At 50.0% G+C, this 21,873-nt stretch overlaps 1 protein-coding gene across 1 annotated transcript in view; it reads left to right on the top strand.

The window, feature by feature from the left end:
* DNAI1 (dynein axonemal intermediate chain 1) overlaps window positions 1-21,873 on the top strand; it is a 142,126-nt gene that overhangs the window by 90,105 nt on the left and 30,148 nt on the right. The window lies entirely within an intron of this gene.

Raw genomic sequence — 21,873 nt, forward strand, 5'->3', positions numbered from 1 at the left:
CGGAGTTCACCTTCTTCTTCCTGGTGCATGTAAGTGCATTGTCCGTGTATAATGCGCTGTGCGGGGAGTCAATAAGATCCTGTGCCCGATATACTGCATGTGTCACTTCACCGCTTAGGTCCCAGGAGTTCACCTTCTTCTTCCTGGTACATGTAAGTGCATTGTCTGTGTATAATGCGCTGTGCGGGGAGTCACTAAGATCCTGCGCCCGATATCCTGCATGTGTCGCTTCCCCGCTCAGATCCCTGGAGTTCTTCTTCTTCTTCCTGGTGCATGTAAGTGCATTGTCCGTGTATAATGCGCTGTGCGAGGAGTCACTAAGATCGTGCGCCCGATATCCTGCATGTGTCGCTTCCCCGCTCAGGTCCCAGGAGTTCTCCTTCTTCCTGGTGCATGTAAGTGCTTGGGCTTGCAACACAATGTAAAAGTTAAATTCCACGCACAGTCCGATTTCTATCACATGGAAGCAGCGCAGCTGCACCAAAATCCATTTGTGCGCGCCACAATCCCAGCGCAGACACTAGTTAAATACAAGTACGAGCCGTTTTAGCCCTGAGAAAGGTGAACAATCTAACAAAAGTGCAGCGCGCCCCAATGTCTTTGTTATCCTGGCGGCCCTGTGTTATATATAGAAGAGGATTCCCTACAACTGCACCAGACAGCTCTGGATGAGACTTGTGCTTGATGGGGACAAGTTACTAAGTGTGAACTCCCCCACGTTCATCTCCAGCCTCAAGTCATGTGGAGAAGACAAGGACCTGGATAGGGGGGACTGAGAACTGAGTCCCAGACATGGACCCCAAATCGTATAAGCATTATGGGGCCCGGGGGGATACAACCAGTACCAGGAAAGGGCTTATGTACAGCATGGGGGCCCAGATCTTATTACTTGTTAGGGGCCACAACCCATGGCCATTGGACCAGTATTGGGGGTCAGATATATATAACACTGTGGAGTCCCCCTCATCTCCGGGGCTCGCTGCCATCACTTGGGTCACTTTATGGAGATGATATTTGGTTCTGAGTTGATATAAGTGATGGGAGGAAATATTGGATGGAGCTTGTACTGTATGTGGATCATTCCGGCACATAACATATAACCTGTAGTTACGCCTCTCCTGATCACCATCATCCTCCGCTCTGCTGCTCAGATCTTCTCAGTTTTTCGACTCTTCATGGGTTAAATTCATTAGACAATATTACGAGGCCTCCGCCTGGCTCCCGCAGGTCAGGTCCAATCACATTACCATACTTTCATATGCATCTCCTCCATTTCATGGCCGCTGAGGAGTAACCAGGCGAGGACGGGGAGTGGGTCACATGATGGCGCGGTTATTACAGATCCAGGTGAGCGCCGCTCCCCGATGTATAATCAGACACAGCCACAAATATCACCCACCCGAGATGTGAGACGGGCGAAAAATGGAGGGGGCAGAAAGCCGTTATATCCCCAGAACTGAATGATTCAGGGGGAGACCATCATCCTAGGAGACTCCACAGAAATGCTTGAAGATGAGTAAGGAAGGAGATCTGTAGAGAGAGACCTATAGACTGCACTCCGCTAACAATTCTGGGAAAGGAATACAAGTTTTCTTGGTTGGGAAAAACAAAACCTTGCCTTTTAATACTGAATTTTAGAAGGCCGCTCTCGATAAGGCAATGCCTGGTTTTCCAGAAGCCTTGTGACATGAGTGGAGCCCAACCATCTATAGACCCCTGCAGTCTGTGTCCGTGCTCCTTAACGAGGTGTAGAACATGGAAGTCGTGCGAGGGGGCAGGGAGGGTCTGGCGATGGGGGCAGGGGGTGTCTGGCGATGGGGGCGGGGGGTGTCTGGCGAGGGGGCGGGGGGTGTCTGGCGAGGGGGCGGGGGGTGTCTGGCGAGGGGGCGGGGAGTGTCTGGCGTGGGGGCGGGGGGTGTCTGGCGAGGGGGCGGGGGGTGTCTGGCGAGGGGGCGGGGGGTGTCTGGCGTGGGGGCGGGGGGTGTCTGGCGTGGGGGCGGGGGGTGTCTGACCAGGGGGCGGGGGGTGTCTGGCGAGGGGGCAGTTTGGGCTCAGTCCCAGGTCATGTCACCAGTCTTCATTAGAGGCCAAGTGTTAGGCTCTCCATTTTCTCATCCCTTGGGATATAGAGTTGGGTCCAGATTGATGGTTCCTCTGGTCTTCATAGACTATAGAGCTGTGTCCAGATTGATGGTTCCTCTGGTCTTCATAGACTATAGAGCTGGGTCCAGATTGATGGTTCCTCTGGTCTTCATAGACTATAGAGCTGGGTCCAGATTGATGGTTCCTCTGGTCTTCATAGACTATAGAGTTGGGTCCAGATTGATGGTTCCTCTGGTCTTCATAGACTATAGAGCTGGGTCCAGATTGATGGTTCCTCTGGTCTTCATAGACTATAGAGCTAGGTCCAGATTGATGGTTCCTCTGGTCTTCATAGACTATAGAGCTGGGTCCAGATTGATGGTTCCTCTGGTCTTCATAGACTATAGAGCTGGGTCCAGATTGATGGTTCCTCTGGTCTTCATAGACTATAGAGTTGGGTCCAGATTGATGGTTCCTCTGGTCTTCATAGACTATAGAGCTGGGTCCAGATTGATGGTTCCTCTGGTCTTCATAGACTATAGAGCTGGGTCCAGATTGATGGTTCCTCTGGTCTTCATAGACTATAGAGCTGGGTCCAGATTGATGGTTCCTCTGGTCTTCATAGACTATAGAGCTGGGTCCAGATTGATGGTTCCTCTGGTCTTCATAGACTATAGAGCTGGGTCCAGATTGATGGTTCCTCTGGTCTTCATAGACTATAGAGTTGGGTCCAGATTGATGGTTCCTCTGGTCTTCATAGACTATAGAGTTGGGTCCAGATTGATGGTCACTGTGAAAGTCCTGGAATATAGAGCTGGGTCTTTATAACTGGATACATGACATGTAGAGGTAGGTCATGATGGGTGGTCTCTCTGAGTATCATTGAATGTACAGAAGGTGATGGTCCATGGTCGGTGTGAATGGTAGAGCCAGGTAGGTACTCATTATCAGTACTCGCCTAGTAAGTCATGGATGATGATTGGGGTCAATGTTTGGTGGTTTTTGACCCTTTGTGGTGATGCTTTGGTTTTTTTGCATTGTCTTCCTCTCATGTACCCATCAGTATGGAGGATCTTCTTCCAGATGTTGTTTCTGCCTCAGCCTCAGTCATTGCTGCACCCCGTGGTCATCTCCTCACACATGAAATGCCAGAACCTTTGTGACATGTTCCTTATTATACACGGCCACCGCCACCACACTGACCTTTATCTGATGGGGAAACACAACCAAGTGGAAAGGAAACTGATTGAACGTCTGTGTGTGTCGTGTGAGGTGCTGATCCTTGTCCCCTGCCCAGCCGGACCCTACGCCGTGATCAGTGAATGTTGTGTAAGAGCCACGAGAGGCTCCTCCGGCTTCTGGCACCTTCATCAGTCAGAGTTTTCCTTCCCCCGAATCGCTGATGATTCTAGTCCCCGGTCATGTTACTAGAGAGTCAGATCCCTCACTAAACCTTGACTCATTAATGTTTTCTGAGCCGCGTCTCGATCCAGAATCACAGGAGAAAATTCAATTTTACATCCGCTGCAGGGATCCCACGATGAGGAACAGTAATGGTGGGGAAGGAGGGGTGATGCTGGGCAAGAATGGGATCTGTGCATTGTATGGATGGATTTGCTGTTGCTAGGGCTGGGGGAGAGGGTCCGGGGTAAGGACATGATGTGACATAGGGGACATACCTTCTCACTTATTGAATAATAGATCTAGGTCATGAAAGTTTCAGGAGGTTCCTAGCAATGACCAAACAAGTCCATAGCAACTACTGAGGCTGGGCCTCTATTTAGGGTTAGCATTACTAGGTCTAAAGATATGGACCTACTGATGGGCCCAGAAACCTAACTCATTGGTTGACTGAAGGTTCTGTGGTGCTCTGCCAAGTGGGGGGGACCAGTGCACTACGGTGCTCTGCCAAGTGGGGGGGACCAGTGCACTACGGTGCTCTGCCAAGTGGTGGACTACCAGGGGTCTATAGTTCTCTACGACGGTGTGGTCTACCTGGGGTCTATGGTGCCTATGAAGTGGTGGTCTACCAGTCTGCAGAACTCAACCAGTGTGTTTAGTGAATCTATGTGCTAGAACGCAGTGATCACTTAAAGGGGTTGGCCAGTTTTCAATAAATCTGTTCCATTAGACAGGTCTGTGTATATACATGTACCTTTGCCTCCTGTGCGAGCCTCGGCCTTTCCCGGTTCTTCACATGCTGCTCTGTGCACATATACACACCTTCCTGCTTATCTTTTCTTCAGTCTGTCTGTAATGGCAGCCTCCAGTGTGTGTTCTCTCTCCATCCGTCTGTAATGGCAGCCTCCAGTGTGTCTTCTCTCTCCATCCGTCTGTAATGGCAGCCTCCAGTGTGTCTTCTCTCTGTCCGTCTGTAATGGCAGCCTCCAGTGTGTCTTCTCTCTCCATCCGTCTGTAATGGCAGCCTCCAGTGTGTTTTATCTCCGTCCGTCTGTAATGGCAGCCTCCAGTGTGTCTTCTCTCTCCATCCGTCTGTAATGGCAGCCTCCAGTGTGTTTTATCTCCGTCCGTCTGTAATGGCAGCCTCCAGTGTGTCTTCTCTCTCCATCCGTCTGTAATGGCAGCCTCCAGTGTGTCTTCTCTCTCCATCCGTAATGGCAGCCTCCAGTGTGTCTTCTCTCTGTCCGTCTGTAATGGCAGCCTCCAGTGTGTCTTCTCTCTCCATCCGTCTGTAATGGCAGCCTCCAGTGTGTCTTCTCTCTCCATCCGTCTGTAATGGCAGCCTCCAGTGTGTCTTCTCTCTGTCCGTCTGTAATGGCAGCCTCCAGTGTGTCTTCTCTCTGTCCGTCTGTAATGGCAGCCTCCAGTGTGTCTTCTCTCTGTCCGTCTGTAATGGCAGCCTCCAGTGTGTCTTCTCTCTCCATCCGTCTGTAATGGCAGCCTCCAGTGTGTCTTCTCTCTGTCCGTCTGTAATGGCAGCCTCCAGTGTGTCTTCTCTCTGTCCGTCTGTAATGGCAGCCTCCAGTGTGTTTTCTCTCTCCATCCGTCTGTAATGGCAGCCTCCAGTGTGTTTTCTCTCTCTCCATCCGTAATGGCAGCCTCCAGTGTGTCTTCTCTCTGTCCGTCTGTAATGGCAGCCTCCAGTGTGTCTTCTCTCTGTCCGTCTGTAATGGCAGCCTCCAGTGTGTTTTCTTTCTCTCCATCCGTAATGGCAGCCTCCAGTGTGTTTTCTCTCTGCATCCGTCTGTAATGGCAGCCTCCAGTGTGTTTTCTCTCTCTCCATCCGTAATGGCAGCCTCCAGTGTGTTTTCTCTCTCTCCATCCGTAATGGCAGCCTCCAGTGTGTTTTCTCTCTCTCCATCCGTAATGGCAGCCTCCAGTGTGTCTTCTCTCTCCATCCGTCTGTAATGGCAGCCTCCAGTGTGTCTTCTCTCTCCATCCGTCTGTAATGGCAGCCTCCAGTGTGTCTTCTCTCTCCATCCGTCTGTAATGGCAGCCTCCAGTGTGTCTTCTCTCTCCATCCGTCTGTAATGGCAGCCTCCAGTGTGTCTTCTCTCTCCATCCGTCTGTAATGGCAGCCTCCAGTGTGTCTTCTCTCTCCATCCGTCTGTAATGGCAGCCTCCAGTGTGTCTTCTCTCTCCATCCGTCTGTAATGGCAGCCTCCAGTGTGTCTTCTCTCTCCATCCGTCTGTAATGGCAGCCTCCAGTGTGTCTTCTCTCTCCATCCGTCTGTAATGGCAGCCTCCAGTGTGTCTTCTCTCTGTCCGTCTGTAATGGCAGCCTCCAGTGTGTCTTCTCTCTGTCCGTCTGTAATGGCAGCCTCCAGTGTGTCTTCTCTCTCTGTCCGTCTGTAATGGCAGCCTCCAGTGTGTCTTCTCTCTCTGTCCGTCTGTAATGGCAGCCTCCAGTGTGTCTTCTCTCTCTCTGTCTGTAATGGCAGCCTCCAGTGTGTTTTCTCTCTCCATCCGTCTGTAATGGCAGCCTCCAGTGTGTTTTCTCTCTCTCCATCCGTAATGGCAGCCTCCAGTGTGTCTTCTCTCTGTCCGTCTGTAATGGCAGCCTCCAGTGTGTCTTCTCTCTGTCCGTCTGTAATGGCAGCCTTCAGTGTGAGGGATGGGGAGGGAGCAAGTGGCGTTTCCTACTGCAGGTCCCTCCTATTTGTCAGTGTAGGATCTTTGTTTACATGTCTATGCAGAGCACAGAGCGTCTGCACACAGCAATAAAGGAAACATCAATTGGTGAGCATTCAGGGATTATTATTAAGGCAGTAAAAGCACATAAGCAATTATGTAAAAGAGTGGCCAACCCCTTTAAAGCCCTCTACCCCATCAACTATAACGGTGAAAGTTTCAGCCCCAATCCAGACCCTGATCTCAGGGGAGACATCAGTGCAGGTAGTCTTACAGGCAGTTATTCTTGGGAAAAGTTGATTATTGGGCAGACTTCTATCTCTGGTTACACCAATAAGTAGCTGTAATATAAGATTGACTCCTCATCCCAAACATGACCTCATACATGGGGGGGGTCCTGGGGCTCATGGTTTGGTCTGCATATTCCAACCAGGACCTGTCATGTGGTGATAATAATCCTGGCCATGCTATAATAGTGATGGGAGGATGATGTCTCATCTCCGGCTGTTGTAGGTAGGTGACCCTCGCCCTTCACCGTGCGGTTATCTGTACAGGACGCTGTACACACACACGTATCCTACAGTAGTTATTAGACAACAATAAAATATATAACAATAAAAATATGGTGCAGGGAGAGAAGACTGTCATCACCCCCACCACAGTCTTACTTACACTGTGACATTAGTGATGAGGCATTATATCATTATTATCATTGTCTCTCCAGCAGCCCATACAGCGTTCTGGGAGACGTCCGGTATAGAGTCTCCCCTACCACCTCCTACATCCTGGGCTTCTACATCACATATTTGCATGGGTCCATTGTTTGAGATTTGCATTATGGAAAATTTAGGGTCTGACTGTTACTGTGTGCAAAAGAACAAACATCAGGGGCAGCAGCCGCCTTTTGTATGAGATATAGGTGCATCAGCCGTCACATATATGAGATGTAGGGGCATCAGCTGTCACATATATGAGATATAGGTACATCAGCTATCACAAATATGAGATATAGGGGCATCAGCTGTCACATATATGAAATATAGGGGCATCAGCTGTCTCATATATGAAATATAGGGGCATCAGCTGTCTCATATATGAAATATAGGGGCATCAGCTGTCTCATATATGAAATATAGGGGCATCAGCTGTCTCATATATGAAATATAGGGGCATCAGCTGTCTCATATATGAAATATAGGGGCATCAGCTGTCTCATATATGAAATATAGGGGCATCAGCTGTCTTGTATTTGCAATATAGGGGCATCAGCTGACACATATATGCAATGTAGGGGCATCAGCTGTCACATCAAATATAGGGGCATCAGCTGTCACATATATGAAATATACTGGCATCAGCTGTCACATATGAGATATAGGGGCATCAGCTATCACATATGAAATATAGGGGCATCAGCTGTCACATACGAAATATAGGGAGAATCAGCTGTCATATGTATGAAAAATAAGGGCATCAGCTGTCACAGATATGAGATATAGGGGCATCAGCTTTCACAGATATGAGATATAGGGGCATCAGCTTTCACAGATATGAGATATAGGGGCATCAGCTTTCACATATATGAGAAATAAGGGCATCAGCTGTCACATATATGAGAAATAAGGGCATCTGCCTTCACATATATGAGAAATAAGGGCATCAGCTGTCACATATATGAGAAATAAGGGCATCTGCCTTCACATATATGAGAAATAAGGGCATCTGCCTTCACATATATGAGAAATAAGGGCATCAGCTGTCACATATATGAGAAATAAGGGCATCTGCCTTCACATATATGAGAAATAAGGGCATCAGCCGTCACATATACAAGGTATGGAAGCATCAGCCGTCATGAGTATGAGGTATGGGGGCATCAACCGTTACATATATGAGGTATATGTGCATTAGCTGTAGCATGTATGGAGGTATAGGGGCCTCGGCCATCACATATATTAAGAATAAGGGGGCCATCCATCACATATAGGAGGTACATATATTAGCTATAGGCTTACGGCATCAGCTGTCACATATAAGTGTTATAGGAGCATCAGTTGCCACATATGAGGTATAGGGGCATCTGTCATGAAGTGTATGCGTTATAGAGGCGCCTGCCATCACATCTATGAGATGCAAGGCGTCTGTCATCATATCTATGCGGTAAATAGGCGTCTGCCATCACATGTATGAGGTAAATAGGCATCTGCCATCACATCTATGAGGTATAGGGGCGTCTGTCATCAGGTGCATGAAGTATAGGGGTCTCAGTCATCACATCTGTGAGGTATATAGGCGTTTGTCATCACATCTATGTGGAAAAGAGGCATCTGCCACCACATGTATGAGCTATAGGGGTGGCAGCCATCACATATTTGAGGTATAGAGGTGCCTGTCATCAAGTGTATGATGTATAGGGGCATCCGCCATCACATGTATGAGGTATAGAGGCGTCTGCCATCACATTTATGAGGTATAGAGGCGTCTGCCATCACATTTATGAGGTATAGAGGCGTCTGTCATCACTTGTATGAGGTATAGAGGCGTCTGTCATCACTTGTATGAGGTATAGAGGCGTCTGTCATCACTTGTATGAGGTATAGAGGCGTCTGTCATCACTTGTATGAGGTATAGAGGCGTCTGTCATCACTTGTATGAGGTATAGAGGCATCTGCCATCACATTTATGAGGTATAGAGGCGTCTGCCATCACTTGTATGAGGTATAGAGGCGTCTGCCATCACTTGTATGAGGTATACAGGCGTCTGCCATCACTTGTATGAGGTATACAGGCTTCTGCCATCACTTGTATGAGGTATACAGGCGTCTGCCATCACTTGTATGAGGTATAGAGGCGTCTGCCATCACTTGTATGAGGTATAGAGGCGTCTGCCATCACATGTATGAGGTATACAGGCGTCTGCCATTACATGTATGAGGTATACAGGCGTCTGCCATTACATGTATGAGGTATAGAGGCGTCTGTCATCACTTGTATGAGGTATACAGGCGTCTGCCATCACTTGTATGAGGTATACAGGCGTCTGCCATCACTTGTATGAGGTATAGAGGCGTCTGCCATCACTTGTATGAGGTATAGAGGCGTCTGCCATCACATTTATGAGGTATAGAGGCGTCTGCCATCACATGTATGAGGTATACAGGTGTCTGCCATCACATGTATGAGGTATACAGGCGTCTGTCATCACATCTATCAGGTATAGAGGCGTCTGCCATCACATGTATGAGGTATACAGGTGTCTGCCATCACATGTATGAGGTATACAGGTGTCTGCCATCACATGTATGAGGTATAGAGGTGTCTGTCATCACATGTATGAGGTATACAGACGTCTGCCATCACATGTATGAGGTATAGGAGCGTCTGCCATCACGTGTATGAGGTATACAGGCGTTTGTCATCACATGTATGAGGTATAGAGACGTCTGCCATCACATGTATGAGGTATAGAGGCGTCTGTCATCACATGTATCAGGTATAGAGGCGTCTGCCATCACATGTATGAGGTATACAGGCGTCTGCCATCACATGTATGAGGTATACAGGCGTCTGCCATCACATGTATGAGGTATAGAGGCGTCTGCCATCACATGTATGAGGTATACAGGTGTCTGCCATCACATGTATGAGGTATACAGGCTTCTGTCATCAAATTTATGAGGTATAGAGACGTCTGCCATCACATGTATGAGGTATACAGGCGTCTGTCATCACATGTATCAGGTATAGAGGCGTCTGCCATCACATGTATGAGGTATACAGGTGTCTGCCATCACATGTATGAGGTATACAGGCGTCTGTCATCACATTTATGAGGTATAGAGGTGTCTGTCATCACATGTATGAGGTATACAGACGTCTGCCATCACATGTATGAGGTATAGGAGCGTCTGCCATCACGTGTATGAGGTATAGGAGCGTCTGCCATCACGTGTATGAGCTATAAGCTATAGCTGTGTCTGTTATCACATGTATGAGATATCTATAGTGTTATATGCTATTATATGACGTGTGTTGTTTTGTGCATAGTGTTATATACTATTATATGATGTGTGCTGTGTACATAGTGTTATATGCTATTATATGATGTGTGCTGTCTATATAGTGTAACATGCTATTATATGAAATGTGTGTTGTCTATATCAGTGATTTTCAACCTTTTTTGAGCCGCGGCACACTTTTTCTACTTAGAAAATCCTGGGGCACACCACCAACCAAAATAGCACAAAATGACACTAAAACAGTCATATTATACATATAGTTAATAATATAGATTCTAAATTTATTTTGCTCACTCAGTGTGAACCCTGGGCCTGTTTTGATGAACACAAAAGGGATATCCTCCCTTTACTGATAAAAAGCCCCTAGCGGCCTCCCTTTACTAATAAAAAGTCCCTAGCGGCCTCCCTTTACTAGTAAAAAACCTCTAGCAGCCTCCCTTTACTAATAAAAAACCTCTAGCAGCCTCCCTTTACTAATAAAAAACCTCTAGCAGCCTCCCTTTACTAATAAAAAACCTCTAGCGGCCTCCCTTTACTAATTAAGAGCCCCTAACGGCCTCCCTTTACTAATTAAGAGCCCCTAGCGCCCTCCCTCTACTAATAAAAAACCTCTAGCAGCCTCACTTTACTAATAAAAAAACCTCTAGCGGCCTCCCTTTACTAATAAAAACCCTCTAGCGGCCTCCCTTTACTAATTAAAAGCCCCTAGCGGCCTCCCTTTACTAATTAAAAGCCCTAGCGGCCTCCCTTTACTAATTAAAAGACCCTAGCGGCCTCCCTTTACTAATTAAGAGCTCCTAGCGGCCTCCCTTTACTAATTAAAAGACCCTAGCGGCCTCCCTTTACTAATTAAAAGACCCTAGCGGCCTCCCTTTACTAATAAAAAGCCCCTAGCTGCCTCCCTTTACTAATTAAGAGCTCCTAGCGGCCTCCCTTTACTAATTAAAAGACCCTAGCGGCCTCCCTTTACTAATTAAAAGACCCTAGCGGCCTCCCTTTACTAATTAAAAGACCCTAGCGGCCTCCCTTTACTAATTAAGAGCCCCTAGCGGCCTCCCTTTACTAATTAAGAGCCCCTAGCGGCCTCCCTTTACTAATTAAGAGCCCCTAGCGGCCTCCCTTTACTAATTAAGAGCCCCTAGCGGCCTCCCTTTACTAATAAAAGACCCGAGAGGCCCCCCTTTACTAATAAAAAAAGACCCTAGCTGCCTTCCCTATACAAATAATAACCTTATATACTTACCCTCCGGTGATGTCTTCTTCGGCGTATCTTCACTCCTAATGGCGGCTCGGCTCCTCCAGGTTGCACTGCGCGCCTCTGGTCACGTGACTGGGCTGTATATTAATTATATACAGCCCAGGCCCCTCTCACCACCCATAGTTTAATTATATGCATCCCCCTCATCGCCCATTATATGCAGCCCCCTCCTTTTCTCCCAAACATTACAGGCAGCCCCCTGCATGCACCCCCCATTCATTATATACAGCCCCCTCCTCATGCCCCCATTCATTATATACAGTCCCCTCCTCATAGCCCCCCCATTCATTATATGTGGCCCGCTCCTCACACCCCCCCCCCCCCGTTCATTATATGTGGCCACCTCCTCAAACACCTCCCCCTGTTCATTATATGTGGCCCCCTCCTCACGCCCCCCCATTCATTATATACAGCTCCTTCTCATCCCCATGGACTAGTAAATGTGACATTTAAAATAAAAGAATAGTACTCACCTCAGTCTTCTACTCAGATCCGGAGCTTCCAATTCGTTGTCTTCCTCCTCCTGCCGGCAGCCGCACAGCGCTTCACATGCAGCATCCTGCAGCATACCGCGCGTCACTTTACGGCGCTAGCACCCAGCACAGCCAGGCTGCTGGGGATGACACCACACAGCAGCGTCTTTCGGCAAGCGGAGCGCCGCTTAGCGGTGCCGGCACCCGGCATGGGCCGGCTGCAGGGGAATGAGAGGGGTGCAGGCGCCAGCCCTGGGGGCACCATAGTTCGGGGATCTTTCCCCGCGGCACACTCAACCATGTGTCGCGGCACACTAGTGTGCCGCGGCACACAGGTTGAAAATCGCTGTACTAGTCCATGGGGATGAGAAGGAGCTGTATGTAATGAATGGGGGGGCGTGAGGAGGGGGCCACATATAATGAACAGGGGGAGGTGTTTGAGGAGGTGGCCACATATAATGAACGGGGGGGGGGGGGTGTGAGGAGCGGGCCACATATAATGAATGGGGGGGCTATGAGGAGGGGACTGTATATAATGAATGGGGGCATGAGGAGGGGGCTGTATATAATGAATGGGGGGTGCATGCAGGGGGCTGCCTGTAATGTTTGGGAGAAAAGGAGGGGGCTGCATATAATGGGCGATGAGGGGGATGCATATAATTAAACTATGGGTGGTGAGAGGGGCCTGGGCTGTATATAATTAATATACAGCCCAGTCACGTGACCAGAGGCGCGCAGTGCAACCTGGAGGAGCCGAGCCGCCATTAGGAGTGAAGATACGCCGAAGAAGACATCACCGGAGGGTAAGTATATAAGGTTATTATTTGTATAGGGAAGGCAGCTAGGGTCTTTTTTTATTAGTAAAGGGGGGCCTCTCGGGTCTTTTATTAGTAAAGGGAGGCCGCTAGGGGCTCTTAATTAGTAAAGGGAGGCCGCTAGGGGCTCTTAATTAGTAAAGGGAGGCCGCTAGGGGCTCTTAATTAGTAAAGGGAGGCCGCTAGGGGCTCTTAATTAGTAAAGGGAGGCCGCTAGGGTCTTTTAATTAGTAAAGGGAGGCCGCTAGGGTCTTTTAATTAGTAAAGGGAGGCCGCTAGGGTCTTTTAATTAGTAAAGGGAGGCCGCTAGGGTCTTTTAATTAGTAAAGGGAGGCCGCTAGGAGCTCTTAATTAGTAAAGGGAGGCAGCTAGGGGCTTTTTATTAGTAAAAGGAGGCCGCTAGGGTCTTTTAATTAGTAAAGGGAGGCCGCTAGGGTCTTTTAATTAGTAAAGGGAGGCCGCTAGGGTCTTTTAATTAGTAAAGGGAGGCCGCTAGGAGCTCTTAATTAGTAAAGGGAGGCCGCTAGGGTCTTTTAATTAGTAAAGGGAGGCCGCTAGGGGCTTTTAATTAGTAAAGGGAGGCCGCTAGAGGGTTTTTATTAGTAAAGGGAGGCCGCTAGAGGTTTTTTTATTAGTAAAGTGAGGCTGCTAGAGGTTTTTTATTAGTAGAGGGAGGGCGCTAGGGGCTCTTAATTAGTAAAGGGAGGCCGTTAGGGGCTCTTAATTAGTAAAGGGAGGCCGCTAGAGGTTTTTTATTAGTAAAGGGAGGCTGCTAGAGGTTTTTTATTAGTAAAGGGAGGCTGCTAGAGGTTTTTTATTAGTAAAGGGAGGCTGCTAGAGGTTTTTTACTAGTAAAGGGAGGCCGCTAGGGGCTTTTTATTAGTAAAGGGAGGCCACTAGGGGCTTTTTATTAGTAAAGGGAGGCCGCTAGGGGCTTTTTATCAGTAAAGGGAGGATATCCCTTTTGTGTTCATCAAAACAGGCCCAGGGTTCACACTGAGTGAGCAAAATAAATTTAGAATCTATATTATTAACTATATGTATAATATGACTGTTTTAGTGTCATTTTGTGCTATTTTGGTTGGTGGTGTGCCCCAGGATTTTCTAAGTAGAAAAAGTGTGCCGCGGCTCAAAAAAGGTTGAAAATCACTGGTGTATATAGTGTTATATGCTATTATATGACATGTGTGTTGTGTATATAGTGTTATATGCTATTATATGACGTGTGTTGTGTACATAGTGTTACATGCTATTATATGACGTGTGTGCTGTGTATATAGTGTTACATGCTATTATATGACGTGTGTTGTGCTCCTGTGGATCTCTAGATCCATTATTAATCAGCGGTCGGCAGTGGAGCGTGTGGATTGAAGTTCAGTCTTGTGTGAAATCTTCTTTGTGTTGCATTTCTTTCCTATTAGTGTCTTCCTCTCTGCACCGCGATTGAGCAGCGTCTCAGGCGCAGGCCCTGGCGGCCGCTGCTCGCTGCGGTGACACCATAACCCCAGCATCCGTGGCATCACCGCAGTATGGACAAATCTATCATTGACTGGCACCAAAGTAAACAGATACTTTATCTAGACAAGTGGGCGGAGTTCTTACTTTATAGACGTGCACTACTTTTATAGAGTACAGTAATAGTCTCTAAGGTAACTAAATAAGGATTCAACAGTGTAAGGCTGCATTCACACTAACGCAAGGGGGACGTATATACGGCCGATATACGTCCCCCATAGAAGGCAATGGGCGCACAGCGCCCTACGAGAGTGGTACGGTGCAGCATGGTACCGCTCCGTACCCCGTGAAAAAATAGGACATGTATGAGGTATAGGGGTGTCAGGACCTATACACATCTGCACATGTATGAGGTATAGGGGCGTCTGGACCTCTACACATCTGCACATGTATGAGGTATAGGGGCGTCAGGGCCTCTACACATCTGCACATGTATGAGGTATAGGGACGTCAGGGCCTCTACACATCTGCACATGTATGAGGTATAGGGGCGTCAGGACCTATACACATCTGCACATGTATGAGGTATAGGGGCGTCAGGACCCCTACACATCTGCACATGTATGAGGTATAGGGGCGTCAGGACCCCTACACATCTGCACATGTATGAGGTATAGGGGCGTCTGGACCTCTACACATCTGCACATGTATGAGGTATAGGGGCATCAGGCCCTCTACACATCTGCACATGTATGAGGTATAGGGGCGTCTGGACCCCTACACATCTGCACATGTATGAGGTGTAGGGGCATCAGGACTTATACACATCTGCACATGTATGAGGTATAGGGGCGTCTGGACCCCTACACATCTACACATGTATGAGGTATAGGGGCGTCTGGACCCCTACACATCTACACATGTATGAGGTATAGGGGCGTCTGGACCTCTACACATCTGCACATGTATGAGGTATAGGGGCGTCTGGACCTCTACACATCTGCACATGTATGAGGTATAGGGGCGTCAGGGCCTCTACACATCTGCACATGCATGAGGTATAGGGGCGTCAGGGCCCCAACACACCTGCACATGTATGAGGTATAGGGGCGTCAGGACCTCAACACATCTGCACATGTATGAGGTATAGGGGCGTCAGGACCCCTACACATCTGCACATGTATGAGGTATAGGGGCGTCTGGACCTCTACACATCTGCACATGTATGAGGTATAGGGGCATCAGGCCCTCTACACATCTGCACATGTATGAGGTATAGGGGCGTCTGGACCCCTACACATCTACACATGTATGAGGTATAGGGGCGTCAGGACCCCTACACATCTGCACATGTATGAGGTATAGGGGCGTCTGGACCTCTACACATCTACACATGTATGAGGTATAGGGGCGTCTGGACCTCTACACATCTGCACATGTATGAGGTATAGGGGCATCAGGACTTATACACATCTGCACATGTATGAGGTATAGGGGCGTCTGGACCCCTACACATCTGCACATGTATGAGGTATAGGGGCATCAGGACTTATACACATCTGCACATGTATGAGGTATAGGGGCGTCTGGACCCCTACACATCTACACATGTATGAGGTATAGGGGCGTCTGGACCCCTACACATCTACACATGTATGAGGTATAGGGGCGTCTGGACCTCTACACATCTGCACATGTATGAGGTATAGGGGCGTCTGGACCTCTACACATCTGCACATGTATGAGGTATAGGGGCGTCAGGGCCCCAACACACCTGCACATGTATGAGGTATAGGGGCGTCAGGACCTCTACACCATACCTCCCAACATTTCTGGAAAGGAAAGGGGGACAAAATGGCAGCACGTGTATCCGCCACCCCCAATCACTCCCTGTCCACTCCCCAAATTTATATCATATTATAATAATAAAAATCATCTTCTCAATAATAATAATAATAATAATAATAATAATAAAACATCTTTCAGTCAGGATTTGAACCCAGAACTTGCACAGTCCATGTGCCATAAAGACACAGAGTAAATAGATGATTTTTGGTAACTAAGAGCTGGCAACTGCTACTGTTACACTGTGACACAGACTTAATGCCCTGATATATGGAGAGGGATCTTCTTAGAGATTATTATTGTAATTATTAAGACAATTATTATTATTATGGAGGCGATTATTATTATTTTTAATATTATTGTTAATTGTCACCGTAATAATAAAAATAATAAAATTTATAATAATAATAATAATTATTTTCTCAATAATTACAATAATCTCTGAGAAGATCTCTCTCTATATATGTGCATTAAGTCTGTGTCATAGTGTAACAGTAGCAGTAACAGCTCTTAGTTACCAAAAATCCTCAGTTAATCACTGAGCTCATAGCTTTGTGGATAGAGGCTCTGTGTTTCCATGGCAGGTGGACTGCAGAGGGTCTGGGTTCAAATCCCGTGCTAGACAAAAATGTATTTAATTGAACCTTGTGTCTGGGGGAACCCTAAGAGATGGGGAGACCATATATGGACAGATGGTGATTTCTCCCTTATGACATGGTCCCTGCTCTGCGCTAACCCGGCACTTCTCTCAAAAGGTATCCCTTCCCGTTGTCTGTAAAAGCCATTCAGTATCGCAGGTTCAGGCTTTGAAAGTATTTACTATGCGGGACACAGGGCCGGGACAACCCCAGCCAGTGCGGGACCTGGAGGGAATATCCGGGACTATCTACCAGGGACTGAATGGGACTGTCCCGACCAATCCGGGACGGCTGGGAGCTATGTCTGCACATGTATGAGGTATAGGGGTGTCAGGGCTTCTGGTGCAGTCTCTGGATGTAATGTGTCTGTATTGAAGCTTTATTGATAATTCTTCTCCCCATGATTGAAAAAAATGTAAAAAAATCTGACAAAAACAATCTGGTCTGGAGCTACAATAATATAATATACCAGTTCTGACTAATGGAGCCGGGGCCGTCCTGTGCTGCTATGTAACGCGCCTCATATATGCCCCAGCCCCTATAGGGGACTCTTTACCCTGCATTGAATAGCAGCGAGGGTTAATACCTGTGCAGTTTATGTGGCGACGGTCACATGTACACATTTACACGATTCACAGGACGCGCGGGATCCCCCAGAGCCGTGTATAATTCATGCGCTCTACCATATGTCTGCCGTCTTCTAAAAATATGTCAGCACAGTCTGCAGGGCACAGCGGCGTCTCACACTGGCACCACAGCCGCCTGTACCATGTGTGTACCCTATAGCAAATGATAAGGGGCTGAGGAGTCACTGCCAGGGGGCTGAGGGTACCACTCTACTATCACTGCCCTGGGGCTTACCGGGGTCACTGCCGGGGGCAGAGGGGTCACTGCTCGGGGGGCTGAGGGTAAACTGCTCGGGGGGCTGAGGGGTCACTGCTCGGGGGGCTGAGGGGTCACTGCCCGGGGTCACTGCCTGGGGTCTGAGGGGGGTCACTGCCTGGGGTCTGAGGGGTACCACTCTACTATCACTGCCCGGGGTCTAAGGGGGGGTCACTGCTCGGGGGCAGACTCTATTATCACTGCCCGAGGCTGAGGATACCACTCTGTTATCTCTGTCCAGGGTCTAAGGGGGGTCACTGCCTGGGGTCTGAGGGGTACCACTCTACTATCACTGCTCGGGGGGCAGAGGGGGTCACTGCTCGGGGGGCTGAGGGGTCACTGCCTGGGGTCTGAGGGGGGTCACTGCCTGGGGTCTGAGGAGGGTCACTGCCTGGGGTCTGAGGGGTACCACTCTACTATCACTGCTCGGGGGGCAGAGGGGTCACTGCTCAGGGGGCTGAGGGGTCACTGCCTGGGGTCTGAGGGGGGTCACTGCCTGGGGTCTGAGGGGTACCACTCTACTATCACTGCCCGGGGGCAGAGGGGTCACTGCTCGGGGGGCTGAGGGGTCACTGCCTGGGGTCTGAGGGGGGTCACTGCCTGGGGTCTGAGGGGTACCACTCTACTATCACTGCCCGGGGCAGACTCTATTATCACTGCCCGAGGCTGAGGATACCACTCTGTTATCTCCGTCCAGGGTCTAAGGGAGGTCACAGTTTTGGGGACTGACGGCTACTACTCTTATCACTCCCCAGGGCCTGAGGGAGGTCACTGCCAGAGGTGTTGGGGGGGGGGGTCCCTGCCAGGGGTCTTGGTGGTACCACTCTAGTATCACTGCCCGGGGGCTGAGCGGTACAGCTCTGTTCTTGGGGCTCTCAGTCCTTAGGGTGGTCCTGCTTCGTATCTGTTTAACTATTTTGGGGATCAAGTGAACGACTAGTTTGGATTTTGTTGGCGCCTCCTGGAGACCCCCATGCTCTCCTCCATAGTGTAAATACCTAAATAGAGGATCTGGTGGCATCCAGGCAGAAAATCCCATCTTATGTTACACTGCCCTGATAATCCCGCATCCTCAGCATGTGGAAATAATACAGATTATCATCTCCCTGCACGTCATTAACTGCTTCATGTCCATGCAGGTCAGCGGGACCCAGGGCCAGGGATTGTCAGCCAGGGCTTCACCTGGAGCCCAGGGCTAGTATGGGATTCATACATATACTGGAGCTATAGGGCATAGGTGTGTGCAGCAGGTGCGGGGCTAGGTGCCTTACATACTAGACTGTATGGCTGGATGCTGCGCAGGGTCTCACTGGGCACCAGATAGAAGCAGACGGATACCAGACAGTAGGGTAATACCATGGCACAGCATGAAAAGTAGTGGATAGCCAGAATACGGTGCCCATAGTATCGGGGGAGCGCAAGGTGCCAACCAGCTGTCAGAGCCGGGCACTCAGGAGGGAAGAAGCAGGGACAGCAGCACATCACGAGACATAGCCAGGATTCAGAGCTGGGCACACATCCTGACACCACACAGCAAGCAGGATTGGCATTGCCAAGTAAGAATATCAGTGTCAGCCAGCAGTCACCACAAGCCTAGGAATAAGCAGAGCCAGGCAGTCATCAGGGTACAGAGGAGGAAGCAGGACAGCAGTGCCCTCCAGGGGTCATAGCCAGGCAGTCATCAGGGTACAGAGGAGCAAGCAGGACAGCAGTGCCATCCAGGGGTCATAGCCAGGCAGTCATCAGGGTACAGAGGAGCAAGCAGGACAGCAGTGCCATCCAGGGGTCATAGCCAGGCAGTCATCAGCGTACAGAGGAGCAAGCAGGACAGCAGTGCCATCCAGGGGTCATAGCCAGGCAGTCATCAGGGTACAGAGGAGTAAGCAGGACAGCAGTGCCATCCAGGGGTCATAGCCAGGCAGTCATCAGGGTACAGAGGAGCAAGCAGGACAGCAGTGTCACCCAGGGGTCATAGCAAGGCAGTCATCAGGGTACAGAGGAGGAAGCAGGACATGAGTGCCATCCAGGGGTCATAGCCAGGCAGTCATCAGGGTACAGAGGAGCAAGCAGGACAGCAGTGCCATCCAGGGGTCATAGCAAGGCAGTCATCAGGGTACAGAGGAGGAAGCAGGACATGAGTGCCATCCAGGGGTCATAGCCAGGCAGTCATCAGGGTACAGAGGAGGAAGCAGGACAGCAGTGTCACCCAGGGGTCATAGCCAGGCAGTCATCATGGTACAGAGGAGGAAGCAGGACAGCAGTGCCATCCAGGGGTCATAGCCAGGCAGTCATCAGGGTACAGAGGAGTAAGCAGGACATGAGTGCCATCCAGGGGTCAGTACCAGGCAGTCATCAGGGTACAGAGGAGGAAGCAGGACAGCAGTGCCATCCAGGGGTCATAGCCAGGCAGTCATCAGCGTACAGAGGAGCAAGCAGGACAGCAGTGCCATCCAGGGGTCATAGCCAGGCAGTCATCAGGGTACAGAGGAGTAAGCAGGACAGCAGTGCCATCCAGGGGTCAGTACCAGGCAGTCATCAGGGTACAGAGGAGCAAGCAGGACAGCAGTGCCATCCAGGGGTCAGTACCAGGCAGTCATCAGGGTACAGAGGAGCAAGCAGGACAGCAGTGCCCTCCAGGGGTCATAGCCAGGCAGTCATCAGGGTACAGAGGAGGAAGCAGGACAGCAGTGCCATCCAGGGGTCATAGCCAGGCAGTCATCAGGGTACAGAGGAGCAAGCAGGACAGCAGTGCCATCCAGGGGTCATAGCCAGGCAGTCATCAGGGTACAGAGGAGGAAGCAGGACAGCAGTGCTATCCAGGGGTCATAGCCAGGCAGTCATCAGGGTACAGAGGAGCAAGCAGGACAGCAGTGTCACCCAGGGGTCATAGCCAGGCAGTCATCAGGGTGCAGAGGAACAAGCAGGACAGCAGTGCCATCCAGGGGTCATAGCCAGGCAGTCATCAGGGTACAGAGGAGTAAGCAGGACAGCAGTGCCATCCAGGGGTCATAGCCAGGCAGTCATCAGGGTACAGAGGAGCAAGCAGGACAGCAGTGTCACCCAGGGGTCATAGCCAGGCAGTCATCAGGGTACAGAGGAGCAAGCAGGACAGCAGTGCCATCCAGGGGTCATAGCCAGGCAGTCATCAGGGTACAGAGGAGTAAGCAGGACAGCATTGCCATCCAGGGGTCATAGCCAGGCAGTCATCAGGGTACAGAGGAGCAAGCAGGACAGCAGTGTCACCCAGGGGTCATAGCCAGGCAGTCATCAGGGTACAGAGGAGGAAGCAGGACATGAGTGCCATCCAGGGGTCATAGCCAGGCAGTCATCAGGGTACAGAGGAGGAAGCAGGACAGCAGTGTCACCCAGGGGTCATAGCCAGGCAGTCATCATGGTACAGAGGAGGAAGCAGGACAGCAGTGCCATCCAGGGGTCATAGCCAGGCAGTCATCAGGGTACAGAGGAGGAAGCAGGACATGAGTGCCATCCAGGGGTCAGTACCAGGCAGTCATCAGGGTACAGAGGAGGAAGCAGGACAGCAGTGCCATCCAGGGGTCATAGCCAGGCAGTCATCAGGGTACAGAGGAGGAAGCAGGACAGCAGTGCCATCCAGGGGTCAGTACCAGGCAGTCATCAGGGTACAGAGGAGCAAGCAGGACAGCAGTGCCATCCAGGGGTCATAGCCAGGCAGTCATCAGCGTACAGAGGAGCAAGCAGGACAGCAGTGCCATCCAGGGGTCATAGCCAGGCAGTCATCAGGGTACAGAGGAGTAAGCAGGACAGCAGTGCCATCCAGGGGTCAGTACCAGGCAGTCATCAGGGTACAGAGAAGCAAGCAGGACAGCAGTGCCATCCAGGGGTCAGTACCAGGCAGTCATCAGGGTACAGAGGAGCAAGCAGGACAGCAGTGCCCTCCAGGGGTCAAAGCCAGGCAGTCATCAGGGTACAGAGGAGGAAGCAGGACAGCAGTGCCATCCAGGGATCATAGCCAGGCAGTCATCAGGGTACAGAGGAGCAAGCAGGACAGCAGTGCCCTCCAGGGGTCATAGCCAGGCAGTCATCAGGGTACAGAGGAGTAAGCAGGACAGCAGTGCCATCCAGGGGTCATAGCCAGGCAGTCATCAGGGTACAGAGGAGCAAGCAGGACAGCAGTGCCATCCAGGGGTCATAGCCAGGCAGTCATCAGGGTACAGAGGAGGAAGCAGGACAGCAGTGCTATCCAGGGGTCATAGCCAGGCAGTCATCAGGGTACAGAGGAGCAAGCAGGACAGCAGTGTCACCCAGGGGTCATAGCCAGGCAGTCATCAGGGTGCA

This window comes from Engystomops pustulosus, chromosome 1 (genome assembly GCF_040894005.1).
Source record: "Engystomops pustulosus chromosome 1, aEngPut4.maternal, whole genome shotgun sequence".
Classification (NCBI taxonomy): domain Eukaryota; kingdom Metazoa; phylum Chordata; class Amphibia; order Anura; family Leptodactylidae; genus Engystomops; species Engystomops pustulosus.